The sequence below is a fragment of the Tursiops truncatus genome, chromosome 7 (genome assembly GCF_011762595.2).
Source record: "Tursiops truncatus isolate mTurTru1 chromosome 7, mTurTru1.mat.Y, whole genome shotgun sequence".
Taxonomy (NCBI): domain Eukaryota; kingdom Metazoa; phylum Chordata; class Mammalia; order Artiodactyla; family Delphinidae; genus Tursiops; species Tursiops truncatus.
The window spans coordinates 56,260,280-56,287,276 of record NC_047040.1 but is presented as its reverse complement, the minus strand read 5'-3'; the positions used below and the strand labels follow the sequence as shown (position 1 = coordinate 56,287,276).

At 39.8% G+C, this 26,997-nt stretch overlaps 1 long non-coding RNA gene across 2 annotated transcripts in view; it reads right to left on the bottom strand.

The window, feature by feature from the left end:
- Positions 1–1,434: 1,434 nt before the first annotated feature.
- LOC109547963 (uncharacterized) overlaps positions 1,435–26,997 on the bottom strand; it is a 171,104-nt gene continuing 145,541 nt past the window's right edge. The window contains exons 11-16 of one of the 2 annotated variants that reach the window (XR_012333064.1): positions 25,003–26,983; positions 24,374–24,462; positions 22,042–22,189; positions 11,918–11,979; positions 5,348–6,038; positions 1,435–4,406 (exon numbers count right to left, since the gene is read on the bottom strand). This is a non-coding gene — a long non-coding RNA (uncharacterized lncRNA). The remainder of the gene's footprint in view (positions 4,407–5,347; positions 6,039–11,917; positions 11,980–22,041; positions 22,190–24,373; positions 24,463–25,002; positions 26,984–26,997) is intronic. The other variant, XR_002173973.3, reaches the window with a different exon arrangement.

Genomic DNA, 26,997 nt, shown 5'->3' with positions numbered 1-26,997 from the left:
TCATCATTTATCATTTTAACAGACTCCTTAAAAAATGATTCAATGTAGAGGAGATAAAAATGATTGCCTGGTGTGAACATAAGATGCAAAATCAGTGACCAACATTATTTTCCCATCAATAATGATAACTGTACTAATTAGTCCAGGCATCACACCTGTGCAAAAACCCTTATCCCTATTTTACAGATGAAGTAACTGAGACACCAAAGGTTAATTGCTCGCCCAAAGCCATGCAGCAACTCTGTCAGTATCACGATTTAAATCTTCCACTCTTGCTTCCTTGGCAATAGAGCAATTATAACTGTCTTCAAAGGAGGGAAACTTATTGCTTTTATCACAGGAGGCAGGCATTAATGAACAACGGCATAAAGAGGTTGCATATTATTTGTTTTAAAATTGTAGAATCTTTCTTGTATTAGTGGAGTTTTTACTGTGTTTTCTAGGTTGGAGTTACTTTAGTGTCTAAAATTCCACATTGTATACTTTTAGCAAAATCAATAGTCACCCATTCAAATGAGGAGATGGTAATTAGAGATGGGACAGACCCCCAACATATCCTTCGTTTGAAGATAGAGTAAATTCAGTGAAATCATCTACTTCTTTTCATTTTCTTTCTCAGAAGAATATGTGTTTTTTCCCTACCCAAATGTTTCAGTGAACATTGCAGCTGTGCAGCAAGAGGCAGTTTTGCATGCATATAGTCTGAGAACAATGTGGAGTATTTATCCCTTGGGATAAAAAAAAAAAACCCAGCAACAACAAACTTGAAAACAGATGGTTCTGATACAGTCTGATAAGAATGTAAACAGGAAAATATCTTTGTTGACTTATTTCTTAGTAATCGGTAATACTTGTTATTGTCTGGAGATGAATTACAGTCTTGATTTCGCAAGTGTGGCCACCAACAGCCTCTGAAAAGTGAAACTAAATTTCTGATATTGATGAGGAATTATTGACTCCTGCTGAAGCCTCCTAATTAGCATTCTCCTTGATTGATATGTAAGAATGAAAACTTTAGAGAGGACCATTTCTGCATTCCTAATTGTTTCTTTTGTCATCATGTGATTTAGAGATATTAAAGCCCTTACGGTCTATCCATGAACAGGTGTATTTGAAAAATAACTTAAAATTTCTCTACAGCTTAGAGCACTAACATTCTCCTTCCTCCCTCCCTCCCTCCCTCCCTCCCTCCCTCCCTCCCTTCCTTCCTTCCTTCCTTCCTTCCTTCCTTCCTTCCTTTCCTCCCTTCTTCCCTCCTTCATTCTCTCCCTCCCTCCATTCCTTCCTGTCTTTTCTTTTTATGATCTTATTATTTTAGATGATAAAACCTTCTCCCTTTAGAGTCTGGTATTTCTTTGAACTCATTATATTTCTTTGTCAAAGACTTTACTTAGACTGATTGTTTAGATTCAATAAACATTTAATAAATGCTTCCTATTTGCCAGGCACTGGGGATACAAAGGTGAATCAGACAGACTTTCTTCTTTTATAGGACTCATAGTTTAGATGGAGAGGCAGGTACATAAACAAATAACTCTCCCTCAATTTGTGACCAAGTGGGCAAAGTGGCATGGAGAGGAGTGGGGAAAAGGATTCACTCCTTGGGAGAATGGGGAGCTTTACAAGGAAGATATTAGATCAGGCCTTAAATATTGCTGTGTTGAATCCTGGCTGCAGAGATCCACAGGTTATGAAATCCTGAATGAATACTGAACATTCAAATTGCCGACCAGTTCTTTGGATCAGGTCATTGTAAACCATTAGTTGTTTGGGCAATGTGTAAGATCATGGGATCCTGCCACTATCCAGAAGTTTTGAGAGATATTCTTCTTTTAAAATACAATACTTGCAATGGAAAACTTAAGTTGTATCCCTCCATGATGTTATACCAATAGAAAGAATAATCCCTTCTTTAATATGCAGTTCAGCCATCTGAAAATATTTTGTTAGCAAAGTAAATGAATACAGGTAGTCTATGCAGTTTATCCCAGAAACCCTTGGCACTTTTTTTTTTTTTAACAATATTCAACAAATATTTAGTAAGTATTTCTATGTGCCATATACTGTGCTAGGCATGTAGATTAAGAGAACAAATAATATATGTAACCTCTCCTTGTGAAATCTGATGGGAAAGGACAATGTCAAACAGATAACTACCCAAATTATTTCTTAATTAAAATGTGACAACCGGTATATCATATGTGATAAATGCTGTTGTTAAGTCTACCCAGCTTGTTCTGGTGACAGCAACTTGATTTTATTTTTTGAGAACTACCCTTCACCATTGCATGCAACCTTGATGGGACTGTCAATCAAGTGTCCTACTCCTAGCTTGTGATCCGAGGTAGGCCGATCAGGGGCTCTTTCCCAGGAATGAGCAGGATCTGTCTCTAGTTTCATAGTCTAATACCTTGAAAATCTGTAGTTGATTCATCTCTAGCTTTTTCTTTGGTTTGGAGAGTGACCCTATATCCTTCCAACAAATTTGTTAAGTTAATCAGCTTCCACTGCTTGTAACCAGTAATAGTATTTATAGAACTGCCTCAAAATCCAGTATGCTAATAAGAAGTAAACTAAGTTGTGGCATGATTTTGAGGGTTTGATGGAGTTTAAGGTTAGAGAATCCATTTAACTGTGATGCTTAGGACACTCTATTTTGAATAGCATGATTTTGGTGACATAGGGTTAATTTGTTTTCTGGTGTCTGCAACAAATGCTATTTCTATGATAATAATATCAGAATTCATAATAATATTTATAAAACAGTATAAATATTATAAACTTTGACAGTCTAAAAGCTATACTCTGACAGAAGTCGGGAGGTGGAGGGCTGTGTTAACTTTCTTATCGGAGAGTGCTAAGGTCAATAAATATTTTCTAAAGCTGCTAGATCCGGAAGTGGAGGGATAATTGTAAGTTATACATACGGATAAGTTATACATCTACCCAACTGAAGAACTAAAAAATCATGAATTAACCTAAACTGGGGAGAAGATAGAGAAGGAATGAGTGAAATTTTTCATCATTCATGTAGAGAACTCAATAGCTACTGAGTGTCTAAGGTTGAAAAATCAAAACAGGTAGATGTAGACATATTATTTATTTAGAGCTCAAGTAGAAACTGCTGGAAGAACTAAAATCTAAATTTATTAACAGTGACTGCCTTTGGGGAGTAGTTGGTGGTGGGAGAAAGGGCTAGATAGAGAGCGTATTTTGACATGAGCTTGGCTGGAGGAGATCCAGCATTCCAGAAATACATGAGTCATTAACCTAGTGATGGCATTAAGAAAGAAATACTATCCTGAGCTGTATTAAGACAAGCATCATTTGTAGCCAGGAAGTAATCCTTGTGTAAATTCATTGTAGGTCAGGCTCTCGTTTGAACATTACACTTTAGGTCTGTAACTTAAAACGTATGTATGAAAATGGCATAGAATTCACGTACAGAAAGAAGACAACGATGACAGGGATTGGAGGCTATGTACACAAGAAAGGAGGCGGGTTATTTATCCTGGAGAAGAGAAGGCTGAAGGCAGACAAAATTAACAACCTCTGGGCAGTGAGGTGGAGCTGTGGAGAACACTAACCAGCCTTCTCCCTCTCACTGGATGGAGTAGAAGAACAGGAGTTTGAGTTGACAGCATCAGGAGAGAGTCTGTTTTTAGACACAAGAAAGACTTTGTGATCGGTGAGTATGACTGAACTGCAGAACGGGCTGTCCCAAAAACTTTTGGAGTACTTTAAAAAGAAGATGGAACCATTCATTTTCAAAATAAGGGCTAGTACCAGATTTTGGTTTCCTTTGGTGATGTGGCAAGCACATTTTACAGTCTGATGTCTGTGAATTTACACACAGAGAAAGGTTAATGATAAAGCTGTCTAAAGAGTCCTACCTTGGCTGTGATTCCCAGGTAATATCTCACTAGGGGAAAAAAATCAATATTCACAATATTTCTCTGAAGTACTATGCTAACTCCTGGTTCCCTTAAAATATATATGCACACACATATACATATTACTTTATATATCATGTTTTAAAAGAAATGTGTATATTCTTAGGAGTGGTAGTTATCAAATTCAATGTTTGAGCTATTATTAAAATATTCATAGTTTATTTTTCTAACAAAAGGAATAGATCTTTAATGCTAACAAACTTTGAAAGCACAGAAAGCACAGAAAAATACAACATTTTTTCCATTAAAAACTGAGCAAGCAAACAAAAAACATACACAAAACAGCCCTGCCATCTCCTGACTGCTGCCTAGGTGGTCCAGCTGGGTTTCTCTGGTCGGAAATCTGCTCGCTCAGGCTTGTCTTTCAAGAATGAGTTAGGAGTGCACGATGAGCTGCATCTTCATCCTTCCTCCTCACTGCAATTGGATCTCATTTCCCATCCTCTGCTACGTCTGTTGACACAACAAGTAGAAATGTGGGAATGGAGCATTGATTTACCTGGCACCTAAATCAGGGCTGCTCCCTTTCCAAAGCTGGTTGTCTAATCTGTGTGTAGGTAGCTGTGGCCCTGGCAAGACCTTCAAATAACCAGCTGAGTGTTGGTTCAGCCATTTGTATTTAACACCTGAATGGGAGTCTTCAACTTTGGACTTTGGGTCCGAAGAGGAAGCCTGTCTATCTGGGGCTCATGCTTGCTTGAGATTTGGTGTAGAGGGCCAGGAAGCAGGAGTGGAGGAAAGGATTACTGCTTTTTTAAGCGGTGGCTGCCCCAACAGGGTTCCAGAGCTAAAAGAAGTTTGAAAATTGCAGACAGTGCTGGTTGCAGGGACAGAGGTGTGACCTTATTGCCCGATCTTTCTAGTCATGCATACCACTTAAGTTATGTATTTGGTCTCCTTTCAGGGCAGTCCTCACCCTGCCCATCACCTCTCTCCAATCTTCGTGAACTCTCGAGTCAGAAAGATACTCTGGTTTCTCTTGATTTCCCCTGGAAAAAACATACTCCTTTCTCTCTACCTCTCCTATCTATAAAATGGCTGTATGGAATATGGAAGAGCTGGGGTCCTCCTTCATTCAGCTGCAACTCCAACATGCTTAAATCTTTAACCCTTTTCTGCACACTTAACTCTATGCTCGTTGCAATGTTTGGACCCACATCTGCCCTGAGCACACACACGGACACCATGTGATCATTCTCATAATGAACTCAAGGCATTTCAGAGCTAGAAGGAAGTGCTAAGGAATTTCTAAGCTTTTAATTTGCAGATGAAAAATCAAGACCTAGAGAGACTGGATATCTTGCCCAAGACCACACAGCTGCTTAATGGCAGATCTAAGACTAGAACCCAGGTTGTTTATTTCCTAGGATTTTGCTGCTCCCTCCAGAAAGTACCGTCAGAGAAGACAAGGGCAACTCTCTGCTCTCATCAGCCCTCCCGGTTCCATCCTGCTCTGGAGTTGGCAGGGGCACGGAAGCCTTCTCTGGGGGGCCACTGGTCCCTAAAAATTAGTATTTAAGAAAAGTCATTATTATTAGATATTCTCTGTAACTTAGTATGGTTATTTTCCTGAACAGATCTATAGCATTCATATTTATATAATAACCAGAGGTTTATATAAAAAGATCTATGCAGACAAAAGGTTACTTTTTAAAAAAAAAAATGACACCAATGAATTCTTTGTCTTATTTTAGTCTCTTAAAATCTCAGAGAGCTAATGATTCTTGCCCTTTTGTTCATCAGTTTCCTTATCCCTAAAATAAAGCAATATGAAATAGTCTCTAAGATCTTTTCAGAACCTCAAAAACTTGGATCTCTGGACTTGGATTTTCTGAAGAGTTAGGATTTGGGGACTTTACCTTCGTTTTGAATACTTCATAATGAAGCCTTTCTAAAGCGTATGCGCCTTTGCCTGCTGTTGTACAGAGTGTAGGCTTTGAATCTCCCCTTGGTGAGCCAGGATCAGGTGTGAGAGCACCCGTGCAGCTGAGTTACACCAACAGCAATGTCCTCAGAACCTAAAACAACCTTCAGACCACTGGCTTTTTGAGTTCTTTTGTCAGAAGTGGTATCATTTCTGAAAAACTGAAAAACAACAGGAAGAGAAGTGAAAAAGCTCAAAGGCTACTAATGAATGGGGAAATTGGCCAATGGCAGAAAGCCGAGTGCATTTTGATCTCCAAAATGTGTTCATTATCTTTTTCCATCTCTCACATTGACACTTAGCTCCTGAGAAACTTCTTCACAGGCTGTTCGAGGTCTAACATTTGACTGGTTCAGCCATAAGGAATGCGAAGGGGCAGACCTATGTGAGGCTTTGGGGTGGCACCAATCAAGGTAATTGGGAGGTGCCGTCAGGGTCAAGAAGAAGCATCTAAAGGTGAACGATTTGTTGTCCAGTTATACTGCCATCCCAGGTTTTTTGTGTTTTTTTGTTTTTTGTTTTTGTGGTACGCTGGCCTCTCACTGCTGTGGCCTCTCCCGTCGTGGAGCACAGGCTCCGGACACACAGGCCCAGCGACCATGGCTCACGGGCCCAGCCGCTCTGCGGCATGTGGGATCCTCCCGGACCGGGGCACGAACCCGCGTCCCCTGCATCGGCAGGCGGACTCTCAACCACTGCGCCACCAGGGAAGCCCCATCCCGGGTTTTTGACACCACAGTTCATTCATGTAGAAGTGTATACATGGTATAATTAGTAAGACTCTGAGCTCATAAGTATCCTCTGACATGAACAGTAGGTTCTAATCTCTTTCATTGTAGGAGCTACATGACTTTGTTCCACCATTCCTGATGTCACTTGTGTGAGGAAATGGCTTTCCTGCCCCCTGTTTAACTGGCCAGAGGGGAAGGAGGAAGGAAGGTGAACACTGAGGACCAGGACAGCAGAATATTACCCTCTAGTCATGTCGCGAATCTGTCCTCAACACAGCCAACCCATGCGTTCTAGTTATTGTCACAACTGACATCAGCTCCAGTTACAGAAGCTTGAGAATATTTTAAAATATTCTTTGTTCTCAAGATTACATAGATAGCAGGGATATATATATATCCCTCCTTGATTTTGGAGTCAGAATTTAGAGCCCTTCACTATGAGGAGGCTAACCTTAAGTTGAACAGTTTGAATTTTATTATTAAGTTTTATTCAGGCTGCAGATATTTTCATTAACAAGAGCCTAAAGGTGACTTCCTAAGCCAAAGCTGGACACACTGCTCCTCGCTCTGCCCCAGCCGTCTCATTGCAATGGTCACTTGTGGTCTAGTTTACTTAATAGCTGGAAAACCAGTAAAGTTGGTGCTGAATGCTAAGGCTCATCCAAAAAATTTGAAAAGAATAATGAGATAAAAAGCCTATAGAGAAGGGCAGGAGCGTTCCAGCTAAGCTGTTATATTTTGGAAAAATCCTTTAACCTCTCTGGGGCTTGTTTTCTGTGTCTGTAAAAGAAGGAGCTTGAACTCTGTGATTCTAAGCATCTGGGCATTAGGTGTATTGACTACCACACCTGGGGCACAAATGCATTTTTGGAGCGGTTCTGAGTTTTTCAGAAATTGTTTGAATAAGAGATTGACAGAGAAGGTGACTTCTGCTTGTCAACTCCCAAAAGGTGTATTGACCTTTGTCACTGCCGGGTACCTGATTAGTGGATCAGAGAGCGCGAGCGCCATCCTGGCTCTGCCGTGGAATCAGTCCCGCTCTGGGGCCTGGTCCCCGTTATACCACAGAAATGGTAAGGGAGTAGGGCAGCACGTTTGCCGAAGGGAACCTGTGACAGTTATAGCTCATTGTAAATGTTTAAACAAGAGTAGGTCGTATTAATGTGGAGAGAGAATTAAAAGGGATAGAATATACTAGAGAAACAGCGAAGGGTGGAGGAGGGTCAAGGGATTGGGCCAAAAGGGTATCGCCCTGCGGCCCTTAGAGACATTTTGTAGAGCTTGGGGATGCAGGTTGGAGGTTATTCATGTGTCTGCTACTAGCATGTACACATTTGGTGCAAATGTCAGTAGTAGATTTACTTTATGATCAAGGTGGCAATTTGCAATTCATCTCTTATAAAGAACATGAATCATTTATTAAAGACTGGTATGCATTGTGAGTGGCATTTATTACAAATAAATAAATAGCATAGAGGTCTTAGAATAAATGAGCAATTATCAATTTAAAAATTGAGCTAGCCTGAAATTGCTGAAAAGATGCAAGCATTGTAGTCTCTTCTATGTGGAAATATCTCTGTATTTACAGATTGATATACTTCCATATACTTCTAGTTATACTAATATTAATGTCTAAAAACTTGAACATTTCAAAAGTTGAACAATTTTACAGAGACCTCTGTCAAGATATGAAGTATTACTGGTTAACAGGGGAATATATACTTCTTTTATGTCATTTGAAATGTATTACAACAATTATTAAATAAGTATCCAGATTTATATCTTTCTTTAAACCTCAAGCTAAAAATCCTCAAGAAGCATAAACACAATGCCCTCAATCCCAAAAAGTACTGCTTAGCAGTCTAAGAAAAATATAATTAAAGAGGCCGATTTTAGGCATCTATGCGATTATTTTAAGATATGTTTAGAATTTGCATTTAGTGGAAGGATTGGGTTATTAACCATACAACTTATCACCCTTAGTAATCATATTAACAGAAAGAAAATGTCCAGAAACTATGAATTTGACTAGTAATCCACATTTTATACTGATTATGGGAGGCACATTATAGATTATAAATACATAAGATAAAAATGCCAGATTACTGAGTGCAAAAAATAAACTTTCACATGTTTTACAAGCATTGCCTGGTCTGAACTATTTATAATACTTTAGAGTGTACTAGCACTTTTTTTGTAATATAAAAAGTAATAGAATCTTAGTAATATGAGGTGTCACTAGAGATATTTGCTATTAAATTGTTGCTGAGTGTGCTGAGGTTTGGGGTAGAACTATTGAGTTTGAAGATTAGCAAAACAGGTTCTGGCAATGTTTTAAAATTGAGTCAGTGATGCTTTAAAATGAGGCATAGTTTAAGGATTCACAATAAGAATTTAAAAGTAGATGAAAAGGGCTTCCCTGGTGGCGCAGTGGTTAAGGATCCTTCTGCCAATGCAGGGGACACGGGCTCGAGCCCTGGTCCGGGAAGATCCCACATGCCGCAGAGCAGCTAAGCCCGTGTGCCACAACTACTGAGCCTGCGCTCCAGAGCCCGCGAGCCCCAACTACCAAAGCCCGCAGGCCTAGAGTCCGTGCTCCGCTACAAGAGAAGCCACCGCAATGAGAAGCCCACGCACCACAACTAAGGGTAGCCCCCGCCAGCTGCAACTAGAGAAAGCCAGCGTGCAGCAACAAAGATCCAGCTCAGCCATAAATAAATAAATTTATAAAAAAAAAAAAAAAAAAGAAAAGAAAAATAGATGAAAAGATTGGTTTCTTATCCTCAAGCAGTCTATGTTAATTAGTGCTTTTATGTAAACTGATTTTATAGCTGTCTACAGGTTTCAGCACACACAAGCAGGGGTGTGAGAGTGAGGTAAAGTTCACGAGAGACTAATTGAAAATGAGGTGTGACATTAATTTTAAATAAGCATTTTCCTATTTTGCTTCTGCTTTCCTTTTATTTTTAAAATTTTCCCCCTTTCAACCATTATCAGTGCAAACCCAGAATGGCCCGATTATGTGAAATTAGCCTCTTGTCTGTTTCTGATTCTAAATTTGGTATATTTTAGATTCCACCCTGAATTTTGCCAGTGGGAGTCCTCTTCTCTCCAGGGCACTGTGAGGTTTGGGGGACACCAAAAAAAAAAAAATACACTACACTCATCTCTTCGCCACTTGCCATGGGGAAGCTTGCATTTGTGTCCTTATTTCTTTTTGCTTTGAGCAGAGTTGCCCAATATAATAAAGCTGCTTGTTGAAGGCAGAACAGTTAAGTTGACTGTCTTCTCCCTGTCCACCAGTTTAAAAATGAAAAGGTCAGTGGTATGACAAGAGAGGAATTCTTTACAGTTGCCAAATAATGGTTTTAATTATTTAGAATTGCCTATGTGCCACGGAGATAGTTACGGGAAGTGTCCTAGTGGAAATCCTAGCAGTTTGGCAGCAAGTGTTTTCAACAGTCATGTTCAATTTATTTTGAAACAACTGCTTAAACCAGAATTAGCTAGTTATTTAGTCACATATAAGGTAGTTAGCTTGTATGATATGATTAACCAAAGTAATTTGTAATTAACTATCATGAAATATCTGACCTGGAAAAACAAGTCTTTCATAAATTTTACTAATTTTCATGCTACTAGTAGTTATACCTATTAGAAGCCTATATTATACCCATCAGAGAGCCTTTATTTACTATTTAATGAATTTATTTATTTATGGCTGCTTTGGGTCTTCGTTGCTGCACGCGGGCTTTCCTAGTTGCAGCGAGCGGGGGCTACTCTGTTGTGGTGCACGGGCTTCTCATTGCAGTGGCTTCTCTTGCTGCGGAGTACGGGCTCTAGGTGCATGGGCTTCAGTAGTTGTGGCACACGGGCTCAGTAGTTGTGGTTCACGGGCTCCGGAGCACAGGCTCAGTAGTTGTGGCACACGGGCTTAGTTGCTCCACGGCATGTGGGATCTTCCCAGACCAGGGCTCGAACCCGTGTCCCCTGCATTGGCAGGTGGATTCTTAACCACTGCGCCACCAGGGAAGTCCCCTTTATTTACTAACATTAATTGTTGTTAATTAATTCTAATCGTAGAATTCCAAGGATCCTGAGATGTTATTTTATCTAGCTTCTTACATTTAGAGATTAGGCTAAAGCTCTGCCTCTTCCTTGAAAATGATTCTTTCTGCCCCAAACCTTGGCAAAGCCTTCCTTCCTTTGAATTCTCTATAGTATCCGTGCTGGACTTTGTCACTTAGCATGCGTTGCCCTGTGTTGCAATTTATACATGTGTCCTATCTCCTGAACTGGAGTCAGACCCTTCAAGGCAAAGGCTGGATTTAGACATTCTGGTCCACTTCTCCCAATTCTGGGGCTGTGGTCTACCATAGTTCATCCTTACGCACTGAGGGTGATGATGTAAATTTATCTTGAAAACCATGCTAGTCCTTAACAATCCTCTCCTGATACTCAATCAATGACTTGAATTAGAAAATGTTAGAGATGGTTGGGACCTTGGAGACGGTCTGGTCTAATCTTTGTTTTACATATCATGAAACTGTGTAAGGCCCAAAGAGGCAAAATCACTTGCCTAAGACTTATTGCTAGATAATGACAGACTTTGGATCAGAATTCTAATTTCATTGCCTCCAAATCCAAAACTCTCTTTTTATCATGCCATCTGATGTCAACATCCGGGTAACACGCCCCTCCCTAGGTTTGTTCATCGGAATGAATGAACGAACGGATCCTTATAAATGTCTGAGGTGCCAGCCCTTTGTTCGTTTCTTATGTGTTCATCGCCTGGCAGCAGCTTCTAATGCTACAGATGTGTTCTGATGTCAGCCAGTGACTCTGGAACAGAATTTACAGTATCCGGGTATTCTACATTCTCTTGAACATGTGATATTTTTCCCCCTCTAAATTCTATGTTTTTTTTAGGTTGCTTATAGAAGATCAAAGTGGAAGGTTTGGGAAATAAGTCTTTATCATTCACTACTGTTCCAAATTGGGAAAACTAAGTCAGTGAATTGTTCATCTGGTTTGGAAGGACCATTCAAGCATTCTCAGACACGTAGCTAAGCAAGTCTGGAGCTCTCTGACATTACATAATTTCTCTGCTAACCAGAGTTCTCATTGAGTTTGCTGTATAACAATATGTTACATTGGATTAGCTCAATATTGGCTCAAAGCTCGGTGTCATCATTTGTCCACCCTCACGGCATTTCCCCAGATAGGGAAGCTGACTGGTTTTTCCATCACTGCTGGGAGAGTTTTCAGTTAACAAGTACCATAGAGTTTTCATTTGTGGCAGATGTTACCTTGTTTCCAATTTTTGTTCAAGTTGGTTTACGGAAAAGCACCACCTATTTTCTCTGAACAACTGAAAAAAAAAAAAAAAGATGAAAAGATCTTCTCCACACGCATAATAGCAAAAAGCACATGACAATCTAAGCTTTTGAACTCTCAGACAGCTGGGGTGCCCAGAATTGGTGTAATTTTTTCTTTAATGACTTCAGAGCCCCATGTGTGTGCGATCAGGGTAGACTGTGTTGCTCTGATCTTAAACAGCCCTGCTGTCACATGAGGAGTTTTTCATTTCTTGACTGAATAGACTCTCTGGTTTGAAATTAGCATCCCATCATGAAAAACAGGCCAGTGTACGGGGAAGTTGGCTGAGGCCGTTGCTGTCATTTGAAACAAGTACTGCTTCCGCTTCTCCTAACCCCAGTGCATCAGGATGCTATGTGGATGTGGGGACCCAGTGATTCTGAAGTCTTTCCAAGAAAGGAGACTCCAACAAAGCATTTAGGAGTGAAAAATTTGTTTAAAATGTAGCCCAGGTCAGTGTGGGAATGAATTAGAAACACACTGTGAAAACTTCACCTATGGTCAGTGTCATACCGAGGAAGTGGTAGACATCGCGAGCAGAGGATGGGCTGGTGTCAACACCTTTGTTGCATGAAAGTGAAAGTCACTGCGATGTGTGGTTGTAGGTTCAATGTACTTTCACAGCCAAGTTCTAAGTGGCCCACTCGTTACCTTACCTTGGCATTTCATGAACTAGCAAGGTTTCCAAAAATAATTTGAGGACTAACAGAGAATTGCCAACTCCCTCCCACCCCCAGTCCAGTAAAGACATTGAACACACCCAGTCTCTTTTTATCTTTGTTTCATATAAAAAGGGAAACTTTAGTACTGTAATATGAAAGGAACATGATCTAAGATTGAAGTTCGTCAAATTGAATAAATTTAATTTTAGGAAAGAGTCCCCACATTGCATCTCTTAAAAAGAAGTCCCCTCTGGGCTTCCCTGGTGGCACAAGTGGTTGAGAGTCCGCCTGCCGATGCAGGGCACACGGGTTCGTGTCCCGGTCCGGGAAGATCCCACTATGCCGCGGAGTGGCTGGGCCCGTGAGCCATGGCCGCTGAGCCTGCACGTCCGGAGCCTATGCTCCGCAACGGGAGAGGCCACAACAGTGAGAGGCCCGCGTACCGCAAAAAAAGAAAAAAAGAAGTCCTCTCATTTTGCTGCAGGCCTCTGAAAACATTTGCATGGCCCTCCCTCTGAGAAAACACTGCTGTACACTGAGCATCATCACGAAACTCTCACTGCTTATGACCATAGCACAGCTTTGCTCCTGGCTCAGATTAACTTTCTGTGTGCTTGATAACTGTATTTAAATTCTGGTTGAATGTCTCTTCGTACCGGCTGGAGCCTTGTTCACTGGTTTTGGTGGGTGCTGCTGGAATTGCAACTTATTGATTCACAAATATATGCAAGTGTTCTAATTCAGAGTAATGCTTGCAAAGACCCAGCTTCTGACTCAACACCCAATTCCATATTGCAGGAGTGGAATCCTGGATGGCCCCCATGTTTCCAGAAGCTCCACCTTCCATCCAGTGCCCAAAAGTTTCTAAAGGCTTACAGCTAGGCTGGCATATTGAGGTGTCACCAAAAACTCTCTACAAGGAATTAGGTACCTGGGCTGTAATTTAATGTTCTGATGCTAACTAGCTAGATGATCCTGAAAAAAAAAACCCATTTAAACTCTCTGGATCCGTTTTCTAGTATGTAAGATGGAGATAACACCACTGGCCATGCTCTGGAAACTGTCATTTACTAGATACTCTCAGAGCCTCAATGTTCTTAATCTAAATTGAGTGAACGTGTGTGACTAGATGATTAAGATCTTTTTTTGCTTAAAAGGTTGCTACATTTGCTAGTGGAATTTACCACACACCAAATATTCATTGAAAGCATAATATGGGTCAAGCTCTGTGCTGTGTTTCAAGACACAGGAAAATCCTGCATTATTATTATTCTTTAGGTTGTGTTTAGAAGGCCATGCTTCCCTCATTTGTAGTTCATTTCTTTATTCATTTGTTCATTCACTCATTTGTTTAGTTAACAAACATGGACAGACTCAGGCCATGTGCTGGAGAGAAAAAAATAAGCTTGCTGCCCTCAAGGAGCTTGAAACTCCTTTTCAAGAGTCTGTTATTAAAAAAGAAAAAACTTATTATATATATATATGTCCTTTTTGTGCCATGAGGCACAAAAGGCACATTATATAGAACACAAGCAAAAATTGTGACATGAACATGTGTCTATGGGTCCTGAATATAAGCTTATTGGAGAACAATTCTCTCTCTGCTCACTATCACTCTGCCTTCTAAACCTGGTTTTTGATAAAGTTAGGCAGAAGTTGTTCAATCGGATAAAATTAGATAAAACATCATTCTGACAATGGAGTTCAAATAACAGAATCTAATGTAATTTAGGGGCATCAAAAACCAAAGAACATTTAAAGTATGCCCAGCCCGTGGAATCAATTCAGTTGATCAATGCAGTTAGTTCACCAAAATGATTATTCAGCATCGCCTTCCTCTCAAAATAACCCACCAACTAACAACAACAATAAATAAAAAGAAGAGAAGAAGAAAAATACCCTTAAGGGCATAAGTTTTTCTAATTTGCTTTCTGCAGTGATAAAATTAAGTAAACACTTACCAAATAGCTACATTACTTTGCACTGTATAGACCCAGGCTTTGATTGCCAGGTAAAATTTCTCATAGTTCATGAGGCTAAGAAATTACTCCTGCTTTGAACTAAATAGTGTGTATTCAAAGTCCTCCTTAGTTAAATTCAGTTGTTTGCAAACTTAAAATTGAAAGGCTTTGTATGTTATCCTTTTCATTTAGGAATGATTTCAAAGGAAACTTACTCACTGGATAATTTTCTGTCCACAATTCCAAACCAAAATCATAGGAGTCTTCAGGCAACTCTGACACTACCAAACCCTTGACATTGTACTGCTTCATAATGGACACTAAATAAATATTTGTTTAATGAATGAATATAGAAAATCAGTTACTGAATTAAATTAACGATCATATCATCTTGCATTTGTGTACTGTTTTATGATCTGTAAAGTGCTTTCACATTTATCCTCTTAGTGACACTTAGAATAAAGAAGAAATTAATTCAGCATGTTGGATTCTATTTTAAAGCTCTGAAGTTACCAAATATGTCCTTAGACTGAAGTGAAAACTATAGTAGAAATGTGCTAAGAAGTGTGAATAATTAGAAGAACAAAATAAAATGGAAACAATAAAATGTACAAAAAAGCTTAATAAAGAAAATAAAAAATAAACTAGGAAGGAAAACAGTGGTTTAAAAGATTATGCTACTATTATTTTTATACAATCTGGGGCAGAGTTGATCCCTAAGCCAGAATTCCACATCCAAGTAATGTTTACTGTTACATGTATGAATGAGTATGTGTGTGTGCATACACATACACAGGCATGTATACTGTAGCTTCCCTATTCTTCCTAGAAATATAACAGAAAAACTATAGAATCACAAAATTTTACACCAGAACTTCACTGCAGGCAGCCAAGATTGCAGCCATTCACGCAGCCGGAGGGTCTTTTTTTTTTTTCCTAGTTGGAGCCATGACCTTGATCTAGCTGAATGTCAGTAACAATAGTGATGGCCAATGCTCTCAGATAATCAACTAAGGACCCCCAAATTGGCCCTATTATGCAACCCTCTTTCCTTGATAAGGCTGTGGATGACAGAAAGGCTCCTTTGAGGAATGAGAGGCCAAAAAAAAAAAAAAAAAAACCCCCACAGATGGCAGCTCACTTCAAGTTCCTGGACACTCCAGCTTTCATTTTTGTCCCAAGAGCTCAGACATCAGTCCTAATCTTAAATTGCTGTGCATTCTAAAACATCTCCCAGAGAAGAGCATTTTACCTGTATGAGCTGAGAGATGCTACCTGCACCATGATGAACGTTAAGTTAGTAGTAAGTAAACCACTAAATTCTTTGGGGTTTGTTGTTGTTGTTATTGTGTTATTTACTTCTTTTCTTGGACCATTTTATTCAGTAAACATACTTCCAGTAAAATGGAGTTCTAATTAATTTACAGGAAGGTTTAAAAAAAGTGTGCATATAAAATGCCTGAAGTCCCTGAAAAGATGTGTTCCCAACAGTGTGCATGGGCCTTTTTAGTCCTGCCTCAGATTCCCTGAGTGTGAGTTTCCCAGCTCACAACCCTGGAGTGTCCCCAGGCCACAATCAGGTTCCTCAGGATCTTATCGTCTCCAAATTAAATACAAAAGAGATTAAAAGAAGAAACGAAAAAGAGAACTAGAAACCTGGCGGTAGTTGGAAAAAACATCTGGGCTTCCCAGAGACCTGAGTTTATCAAGATGCTCATGAAAACTTATAAAGAAAGCCATTGGAAAGCTCACACCCCGGGGGACTGTGATGGAACAGGAGAAGCATTTAGAATCAGAGGACCTGGGTTTCGGGTTCATGTTCTGCCACCTCATAGCAGCTGAATATCTTTAGGTAAATCACTTTAACCCCCTGAGCCTCAGTTTCCTCATCTGTAAAATAGGGACATTGATTCCATGTCACAGTTTTTTTGAAGATATGATGAATAACTACATGAAAAGTCTTCATAAACTATAAAGTGATGTCAAAAGATTTTTATAATATTTTTGTTACAAAAATATTATATTTTTATAATATTTTGTTATAATATTTTTGTTATAATATTTTGTTTATAATATTTTGTTACAAATATTTTATAATATTTTTGTAACAAAATTTTTGTTACAAATATTTTATAATATTTTTGTTACATTTGTTTCCACAATGAACATAACATGTTCATTGTGGAAAATTTGACAATTATATGAGCTGTACTGACAAAATGACTGAGGGACTTGGGAGATTAAGTGCAGACCCTGGTAAGTCTGAAGCATCAGTCCTATATTATTGGGGTTTGCCTCCTTGCATGTTCAGAAACTCTGCCTGGGAGCTCGGGGTGGCTGCACGCTGCCCATAATGCCTAAACCCTTAGGGCCACTTAAAGAGTTTCCACCAAAAGATTCCTCAGAAGTAACCGACCAGCAAAACTTCAGGTGCTCATAGAATCTATCATGTGTCCCAAGACCTGTGGGAAGGGAATCAGGGGGCAGAGCTCTAGTCCGGATCCTCTGTTAACTCTTCACTTTCCTGGGCCTCAGTTTTCTCATTTGGAAAATGATCTACTGGAAGTGATATTCTTTGAAGTAGATTCCAGGTATGGTTTTTATGGGTCTTTGCTCAATCTGTTGTTTTGGTGGACTCTTCAAGCACCAATAGGGACCAATCGGGAAGGTGAGACCTGCTTGATGTCAGCTCAGGGCACTTCCCCCAATATTTCCGGGTGCCTTCAGGAATCTTGAACAGCACTGTCACTCCCTATCACCCATAAGATGGGGGAAAGGGACCCAGTCAACAAAAATTCTGAGGAGCAGTTTATTGCTCAGTTTAAAATGTCTCCATTTCCCTCTTGTTTTCTTTGGGTGAATGAATAAAACCTCAAATATGGCTAGAAAGTCAGAAATGTGTATCGGTTATAGATTGTTTTCCCCCAAAGGGTAAGAAGTAGATAGCTCAAATGGAAAAGATGGGACTAAATGAGAGGGTGAAAGAGAAGCAGCTGTTGAGAAGAACCAGAATTCTTCTTGCCTCTAAAGGAAACAATAATATATTACAGGGCATTTAAATGCTGCTCCAGACAGTGGATTGCAGTCTTGATTAAGCCCTCAGAGTGTTCTGGAATGAAAAGTTCTTACAGCTCTTAAACGTGTTTAAACATTGGCATACAGATTTAATGTTGGGGTTCTTTGACCTGAAATCACCACCAGCCTCTACCCTGATTAAAGCAGTTTTATGGGGGATTTGGACCTTGCTAGAGTTTGCCCATTTAAGACAGTTTACTAAAAAGTTGGGTCAGATCTTATAAGAACACTGTAAAAAACAGAGCCTTTTTTTATTCTTTGAAACTTGTCATCAAGAATATCTGCTGTCACTGTTGGTGGAAGTGTAAATTGATGCAGCCACTGTGGAGAACAGTATGGAGGTTCCTTAAAAAACTAAAAATAGAACTACCATACGACCCAGCAATCCCACTACTGGGCATATACCCTGAGAAAACCATAATTCAAAAAGAGTCCTGTACCACAATGTTCATTGCAGCTCTGTTTACAATAGCCAGGACATGGAAGCAACCTAAGTGTCCATCGACAGATGAATGGATAAAGAAGATGTGGCACATATATACAATGGAATATTACTCAGCCATAAAAAGAAACGAAATTGAGTTATTTGTAGTGAGGTGGATGGACCTAGAGTCTGTCATACAGAGTGAAGTAAGTCAGAAAGAAAAACAAATACCGTATGCTAACACATATATATGGAATCTAAAAAACAATGGTTCTGAAGAACCTAGGGGCAGGACAGGAATAAAGACGCAGGCGTAGAGAATGGACTTGAGGACATGGGGAGGGGGAAGGGTAAGCTGGGACAAAGTGAGAGAGTAGCATGGACATATATACACTACCAAATGTAAAATAGATATCTAGTGGGAAGCAGCCGCATAGCACAGAGAGATCAGCTCGGTGCTTTGTGACCACCTAGAGGGGTGGGATAGGCAGGGTGGGAGGGAGACGCAAGAGGGAGGAGATATGGGGATGTATGTATATGTATAGCTGATTCACTTTGTTATACAGCAGAAACTCACACACCATTGTAAAGCAATTATACTCCAATAAAGATGTTTAAAAAAAAAAGAATATCTGTTGTCAGAATGTTGTGTTAGATATTAAAATGTGGCCTCTCAGCAAAATGGTTTTGCTTTCACTTTAGTGTGACAACAGTTCACATTAAGCCCTGAAAGGCCTGAGGGCCAAAAAAAACAAGTGATAATTAAAAATGAATTCTTAAAAGCATTATAACTTTATGGGGCTTCCCTGGTGGTGCAGTGGTTGAGAGTCCGCCTGCCGATGCAGAGGACACGACTTCGTGCCCCCGTCTGGAAGATCCCACATGACGCAGAGCAGCTGGGCTGGTGAGCCATGGCTGCTGAGCCTGCGCGTCCGAAGCCAAAGTGACACTGCTCTTGTAATATTACTGGAATAGTCTTTCTGAACCAGTAATACACTACTTTTTAAAAAAAAATTAAAGGGAGGCTGATGTACTGACATTAAATTCCATGCAAATATTCTGGTTATTTAGTAGTAATTTATCGCAGTTTTACTGGAAATTTTCTCCTCTTAGTTCTTAAAAGGTTTTACAGTCCCAATTAGCACTTTTGCTCCTAATAATCGATATTGATTTTACTTTATTCGTTTTGGATTTTAAAAATTTTACCTAGAATTCAACTCTTAATTGTTTTTAAAGTAACATAGCTCATTAAAAAAATCAGACTTACTGGGAGATGTTCATTGCCATCTGGAAAATGACAAATTTCCATTTATTTGAGGTGGGTTCTTTATCGGAAAAGAAATGACAGTTCTGGCTAATAAGGATTTGGATTGTTGACCAAAAATTAAACAAGAAAGTGTGCAACATTTTCCAATATCTTCTCAAAATTAGGTAGCAGTGGTTATTTTGACTCATATTGCAGATTTTGGTTTCAGCCTGGCTATTTATCCCTGTATTTTAGTAACTTGTGTGTCTAGGAGCTGCTTCTCCTGTTCACCAACTACGTTATTTATTTATTTATTTTTTTGCAGTATGCGGGCCTCTCACTGTTGTGGCCTCTCCCGTTGCGGAGCACAGGCTCCAGACACGCAGGCTCAGCGGCCATGGCTCAGGGGCCCAGCCGCTCCGTAGCATGTGGGATCTTCCCGGACCAGGGCACGAACCCGCGTCCCCTGCATCGGCAGGCGGACCCTCAACCACTGCGCCACCAGGGAAGCCCACCAACTACGTTAATTTTAGGGGGCACAATGCCAATCAGAGACCACCGAGGCGGCCCTGATGTGTTAGGAGATGTCCTCAGGAGACAATGGACAGTTGGGGATGATTCCTGTTCCCTCCATGTGCTGTGTGACAGGGAACTGGAATTACTCACTTTTTAAATCAATGGCCTTCCTCCTCATATTCCAAGCTTTCTCTGATAATGTGCCACACATTACATCTGGAACACAAACACTTCACCAAAACCCTTCAATTAAATCCTGCAAATTGTTTTGTTTAAACATTTTCTGTGATCTTTTATGTGGCGTTCAATTTCATCCTCTTTTGAAACTTAAAAGATGACTTTTAGGGCTGTGTTTAGCATTTGGTGACACTAGCAGAAAATTAAAAGTGTTTCTGAGGTCTACCTTTACCAGTCACACATTTCACAAACACTGGAGCTACCTGGGGTTGGCCAGGAAATGTCTGCTGCCATATTAGTGATGTGATAATGGGCTTCACATATCACCTGGACATTAAGAATGAAATCACTTACCGCTTCTGGAAGCAGCTTTGTTCTCAGCTGGTGTCCTGAAGGCACTGTACAAGCACAATGGACTTTGTATCGCAGAGGTGAAAGTCAGAAATTACCTAAAGTCATCTTTACTGCCAGTGCGTATTGAGGGGTGTGTGTGTGTGTGCGTGCCCGTGCACACGTATTGTTCATCTTTGTCTAACGGGTCCACTGATATTTGATGGAAATGACCAAAATTCAGCTAGTTGCATAAAGTATTTTTGGGTCTCCAATCTGCTCCGCTCTGTGACATGCCAAACTTCTAATGACTGGGACCTCTAACTCAGCTGCAATAGCCCATCAAAGGTGCAACTTTATTCTCTCATAACAGCCTTGTAATGTGATCAGCAGACTTATCTGCGAACTTTTCCCTGAGCTGTGCAGATGTGGCCGTAAAAGAGGCACGTATGCCATTGTGTATTTCCTACTTTCCTCCAAAAATGAATTTGGTTTCTGATTATGGCAGGGAGGCTGCCTGCCGTATAAAATTTCCTACAGGTGCATACCCTCTTAAAAGAAAGCCCAATCTATGAAAATCGGGAACTAAGAAGGAGAATGATTCAGGGCTATTATTAATTTTATAAGGCTCCCTTTACTTTGGAAAGGTATTTGCCAAAGAAATCAATATATAAAAGGTTTCTCTAGTACATTTACGATATTCTTTGATTAATCAAAAGTAGATGTATAGATATTTTTTCAGATAGACACCTGTCATGTAAATTATAACATGGACATTATTAAATAATTAGCTTCATGATTTTTTTGGTTAGGAAAACTGTAAACCATGAACTGACTTGCTGAATATGTTTACTTTAAGATTGAGCATATATATTTTACCTTAAAAAAATCAGGCCTTGAATTATTGTTCCTCAAAATAAAATGCATGGTTTCTAAAACTTAGTTTTGAGTTTTTAACCTATTTCTCCTCTGAGGAATATGGGCTTGTGAACATACATTCTTCATACCACATTCAAAGTCTAATCTGTTTTTTTCTAGCAATCACATGGATACGTGTAAACAGATAAATAGTCACCATACACCATTGACTGCCATGGCTCATTTTTCATCTTTTGAAATAAAAGCCCAAGAGAATTTTTGTCAAAATAAATTGGAGATAAAAAAAAGTTCTCTTCTGAAGTGGATACTTTGAGCACAGCAGATGTGTAGGGAATTTTCTTTTGCCTTTGACTCCTTTTAAGATCTAATTCTACAAAATTAGAATTTCGGTTACTATAAACAGTGTATTCCAGACCCTGGATTAAAGAACTGCTTTTGAGCCAGAGCTGAAGTTGTTTTAGTTTTTGTAATTTCAGATATATTATCTGGTGTAACACTAAATTTAGACATTATAAATTAGTTGACTTTTCCCTTAATCAGCCACAGTTACATTCCTGTATAAAAGCTGAAAACATGAACACTCATATTTCCCTCTAAAGGAGTCTAATTACATTATGATCTGAAATAATATCTCCTTAATGATTCTTCGAACAACGCGGCCTATGTTTTCTTTCTCCATGCAGACCCTTCACAAATAACACAGTCTACATCAAGATAAACAGTACTTTTAGCATGTTTTGCAATATGGAAACAGGCGGGTTAGAAAAAAGCAAATGAACCAAACCTCTGTATTCGTAACAAGCTTCTAGACCACTTTAGTGCAGAATTCACAATAGATATGTACATTTTTCATTGGAGGATTTTAATAGTTTTTTTCATACGATGCCATCCATCAAATTTCCAACGAAGGCAAATAACTCACAGGGAAGAATCTGAAAAAGTCCAGAAATACTAGGCAATGTATGGTGACAACATGAGAATAAAATTCTCAGTGAATTATAATACTAACAACTAATAAAGAAACATGGTTGCCAAAATTGTGGTCATATTAAAAATGAGTCTTCTTATTTAAGGTGAAAAAAAATACCCTATCGATTCTGATCCACTTCCCATATTTAGAACAAAATAAAACAATGTTTGTTTAAAACAAAATAAAACAAGTTTTCCAGCAAATCCCTCAAGACATTTTAAATCCTACATAAGATACGCTGGAATTAAAGAGCATTACACGGACTTCTGCACGGCACAGCTACAGATTTATTACCCATCGAGTTATAAGGAACGGCTTCCCCTCTAGTTCAGGGTTTGTTTTTCTCCCCACAGTCAATGTTTAACCCACCTGAACAGTTTAGTGAGGCCAGATGTGTCAGTTTTACCTTTCCAAGGGAATTCTGTTTAGAGAACTACATTGCAGCATGATGACAAGTGCTGCTCTCTAATACAAGTTTCTTTCTTTTCCAAAATCCAATCCTATGCTATATTTATTCATTTCTTGAAGGACTCCTTGACTTCACATACATACATACATACATACATACATACATAAATAGAAAATCTTTATACGTGCTCCATGCCGTGGACCCATGGGCATAAATAATCCGATGTGAATTCAAATACATATCCTTTTCCCATTTGTCTCCATTCTCGGTGCCAACTTTGCCTCAATAAACAACCACCTTCAGCTTAGTACGAAGGAAGCATCCAGTACATAATGCATGGGGCGGTGCCCCTTCAAAGAAGGAAACCCTTCAGAATAGCCAAGGATGAGAAGAAAACAGAAGCTCAGGAGAGCAGAAGACTTAAGGAAGTAGTTTCAATTTCACCTGAGATGACAGCAATACCTGTGGCTGAGTCAGGGAAATGTTCTCAAGCACAGTTTTGCTGATCACTTTGAAAAACATGGCCCAGGAATAAGCCTAGAAGATATTCATGAAATTGGAGGTGAAATGGTCATAGAATTGAGCATGACCTGAGATCTCCTGATTCCTCCCTTATTGTGCAGATTCCTCAGCTTCTCCAGCAGGAAAAGGGAGGCATTAAGCCTTTCCACGTTCCTAAAAGCATGTTTCGAGGATTAAAGAATCCAAAGGATCAAATTACTATTTATCTAGGACTCTTTCTAACCAGTGGGGCATCATGAGATACCCTGAAAGAGCTGATTTATTGAATCCCCAATTGAATTGGCCTTAGAGAGTTAATACATCCACGGTGACAAATTTACTCACTACCAATGAATTGCATTAGTTCCATTATTTGTAAAGCACTTTTCCATCTGGGAAGAAAGGTGCAGCATAAATCCCATTCTTTTCAGTAGCATGGCTGGAAGGCATCAACCTTTTATGAGCCAGGAAAGTCAGGACTTTTCTTCTATTAATTTGCTAAGTATTCTCTGCCCCATGAGTTTTAACACGTTGAAAATATGGCAGATGGCAGAGGACAAGGACAAGGAAAAGAGGAAGGCCTTTTGTCCCATTGGGCTGTATCACCTTCTTAATTCTGTGGAAGCTTGTTTCACAGGATTTGGGGCTGACTTTGGCTCAAAATGGGCCCGGAGCTAACGACTGGGAGACTCACTTTAGTTGAGGCTTACTTCCAGGTAAGTCTTGAAATTTGAGCATCTTAAAATTTTAGTCAATTTAGCATGGTCTCAGGAGTTCCAAAATCTGACGTGCCCTATCCCTAAGCATTTCCAGAGGGGCGGTATTATATAATTTCGGGAATATATACTTGGGAGCTCAGTGATCTGAGATCAAGCCCTAGTGCCACCACTGTTCACTGTTTGATTTTGGTCAAATTAATTTTACCTCTGTGAGTTTCAGTGACATCCTCCAAAAATGGGAATAAGAGCAGAAGCAAGTTAGAGTGTTACGGTAAGACTAAGTATGATAATGCAGGTAAGCCTCCTAGCATGGTGCTTGGTACCTTGAAAACCACCACTAAATGTTTGCTCTTGTTCTCATTAGATGCGACTTTTCAGATGTGTGACCCAAAGTGTCTGCTCGGCTGAAGATGACCACCTCAGTGGTCTGGAACAGTAGACACTGGTAGAGATTTTTTCTGGCTCCTGTCAACACATCCTGTCCATTAATTTTGAAGTTCCTGTTCTGGATACTAACCTGGACTTCTTCATCCATTCATTCAGAAGGTGCTGAGTTAGGCCCTCCGTGGGCAGCTTGTACCAGTCCTTTGAAGAGAGAGCTCTTATCTTTTGGTAAGGTGAAAATACATGGAATTACTTTATAAACAACGTAAAGCATATCTGCACATACAGATGAGCTGGTTTTAAATTTTATGCAATTTGATTCTTTGATAATAGCTAACACTTACTGAAGGCTCACCAAGGGCCAAGCAATGGGCTAAGGACTTTCTGTAAATTATCCTCACAAGGATCCTAAAAGGCAGACTCCATTATTATTCTAAACTTTGAACCCAGGGATTCGAATTCAGAGTCTATACCCTTAACTACTACCTTAAACTACCATCCTGAGATAGGATTGATTGCAAACCCATTTTTAAAAAGTTCTAGATGTTCGTCCAGTACAGTCTGTCCTCTTTGAAGACTGAATCCTAATTCCTTGCCATCAGGCAAACACAGTTGCATTGCATTTATTAGCAGCCATAATCCTTCACACTTTTATCTGCCATTTCCAATTGACAGAGTGGTGTTACATGCTTTGTTATTCAGACCTCCTGTTTTACCAGAAAGATTGCATTTATGTAATCCTCACCGGGAGGTTATTCTTACCTCCTGTTTGCTGCTCAGGAAGCTGAACCTTGGAGAGAGTGCAGGACTAGACCACGGCCGCCACACTGATGAATGATCCGTGTATAGTTGAAACCGGTTTTGTTTGTTTGCGTTATGCGGGCCTCTCACTGTTGTGGCCTCTCCTATTGCGGAGCACGGGCTCCGGACGCGCAGGCTCAGTGGCCATGGCTCACGGGCCCAGCCGCTCCGCGGCATGTGGGATCTTCCCGGACCGGGGCACGAAGCCGTGTCCCCTGCATCGGCAGGCGGACTCTCAACCACTGCGCCACCAGGGAAGCCCTGAAACCGGATTTTTTGATCCAAATAAATAATGAAGTTATTGTTAGTCTTGTAAAATTGGAATAATGCATTCTACACATCCAAAGGAAAAGTGGCTTTAACCCCGGTGGGTGAACCATTGCAACCTTCCTCCATAGCTATCTCATTTCTGGCTCAGTCACATCACTGAGCCCCTCCCAAGTGCTCGGCATAATCCTACACAGAGCCTGACCACAAGGAACCTATTTGAGAGGGCACATTAGAATGTTCAATCAAAGATATAATAATAATAATAGCTATAAAGGAGGGATCGGAGCCAGGGGATTGAGGTGTCTTTGCCAGGGTCTTGCAGCCCTGACAAAGGAGGGGGCTACCTTATCAGGGGAGGGAGTTAGTGCCAAAGAAGCACTAAGCTGGTTTACTCAGCAGAGAGCTGGTTAGATAACTGGGAGGCCTAAAAGCTCAATCTGGCACAAAAATGAAAAATGTCTTTGTCTATTAATTTTATCTTTCCTACCAGTTGTTTTGTTCTCACAGATAACGGTATGAAATATTCTATGAACTCAGATGAAAGGTTCATACACTAAATGAAAAATCTGAAGTTCACATTTTCAGTTATTTCATATTTTGCATTTCATTCATTTAAAAATGATTTCATGCAGTTCAACTACTGCATTGAAACATCTCTGTGTAACACACTTAGGCAGTTTCCCTTTAAGAAAAGATGCTGGTCCTCTTTTTCAGATGGTCATTCAGTGATACAAACCTGTAGGACTGAGATAAATTGCTCCTGGAAACATTTTCCTCTTGGAAAATCACAGATGAGACTAAATGAGACATTTTATATATATAGTAGCAAACAGTCATAGGTACATTTCATTTTGAAAGTCCCATCTGTCTTGCAACCCAAACAGGTTTTGACACTGCAGAGTGATTGCAGCACTTCAGGACTAGGAAAAGCCAGTGATGCAGAAAGGGGTGCTGAAGAACGTACTACAATTTTACCGTTTGGGTGTTTTAAAAGATCAAAAATATAATTAAAACTGTAATTATGTCTCTTGACACATGTGATCACTCTATTTTGCAAGGTATAACTTGAATACTCCAGCCCAGCATTTAAATATAAATGCAGCTTTTATAACAAAAGAGAACCAGCAAGGCTTCTTGCTATGATTAGAGTTTTAATTGATACCATTATAGCTAGAAGTTTGAACATGATGGGAATAATGACTCTGGTGTTTTTCGGCACCTTATTATTCATTTTACATCTTTATGTCAGCTATGTGCTCAAGTCCACAGAGTCTGTAATATTTAAATTAATAATGTAAATTTAACTATTGCCATTAAAGCAAAGCTAATTAGGTCCCTGCTTGCTGACTGACAGGATGATGCAATGAGTAAAACGGTTTGAGCCGATAGCTGACACTGCCAGGAAAATGTGAACTGAGTTCACTTGAGATTAAACAACCTCTAAGACACCAACGGAGGGGAAAATAAAAAGTGTCTGGTCTCATTTTCTAAAAACAGAAAAAAATCCATGAAGAGACACAACTAGCTCATCTAGCAGCTCAGAGCGAGCTTTCTGAGAGGTGATGCAATGATCTTGTGCTTTTCATTCTGTCGTTCTTCTTCCATGCACGGGTTGGAGATGCAGTTTTCCTCAGGCCTCAGAATGTTGGCCTTCTTCCATAGTTTTCACATTCTAAGCAAGAGAGG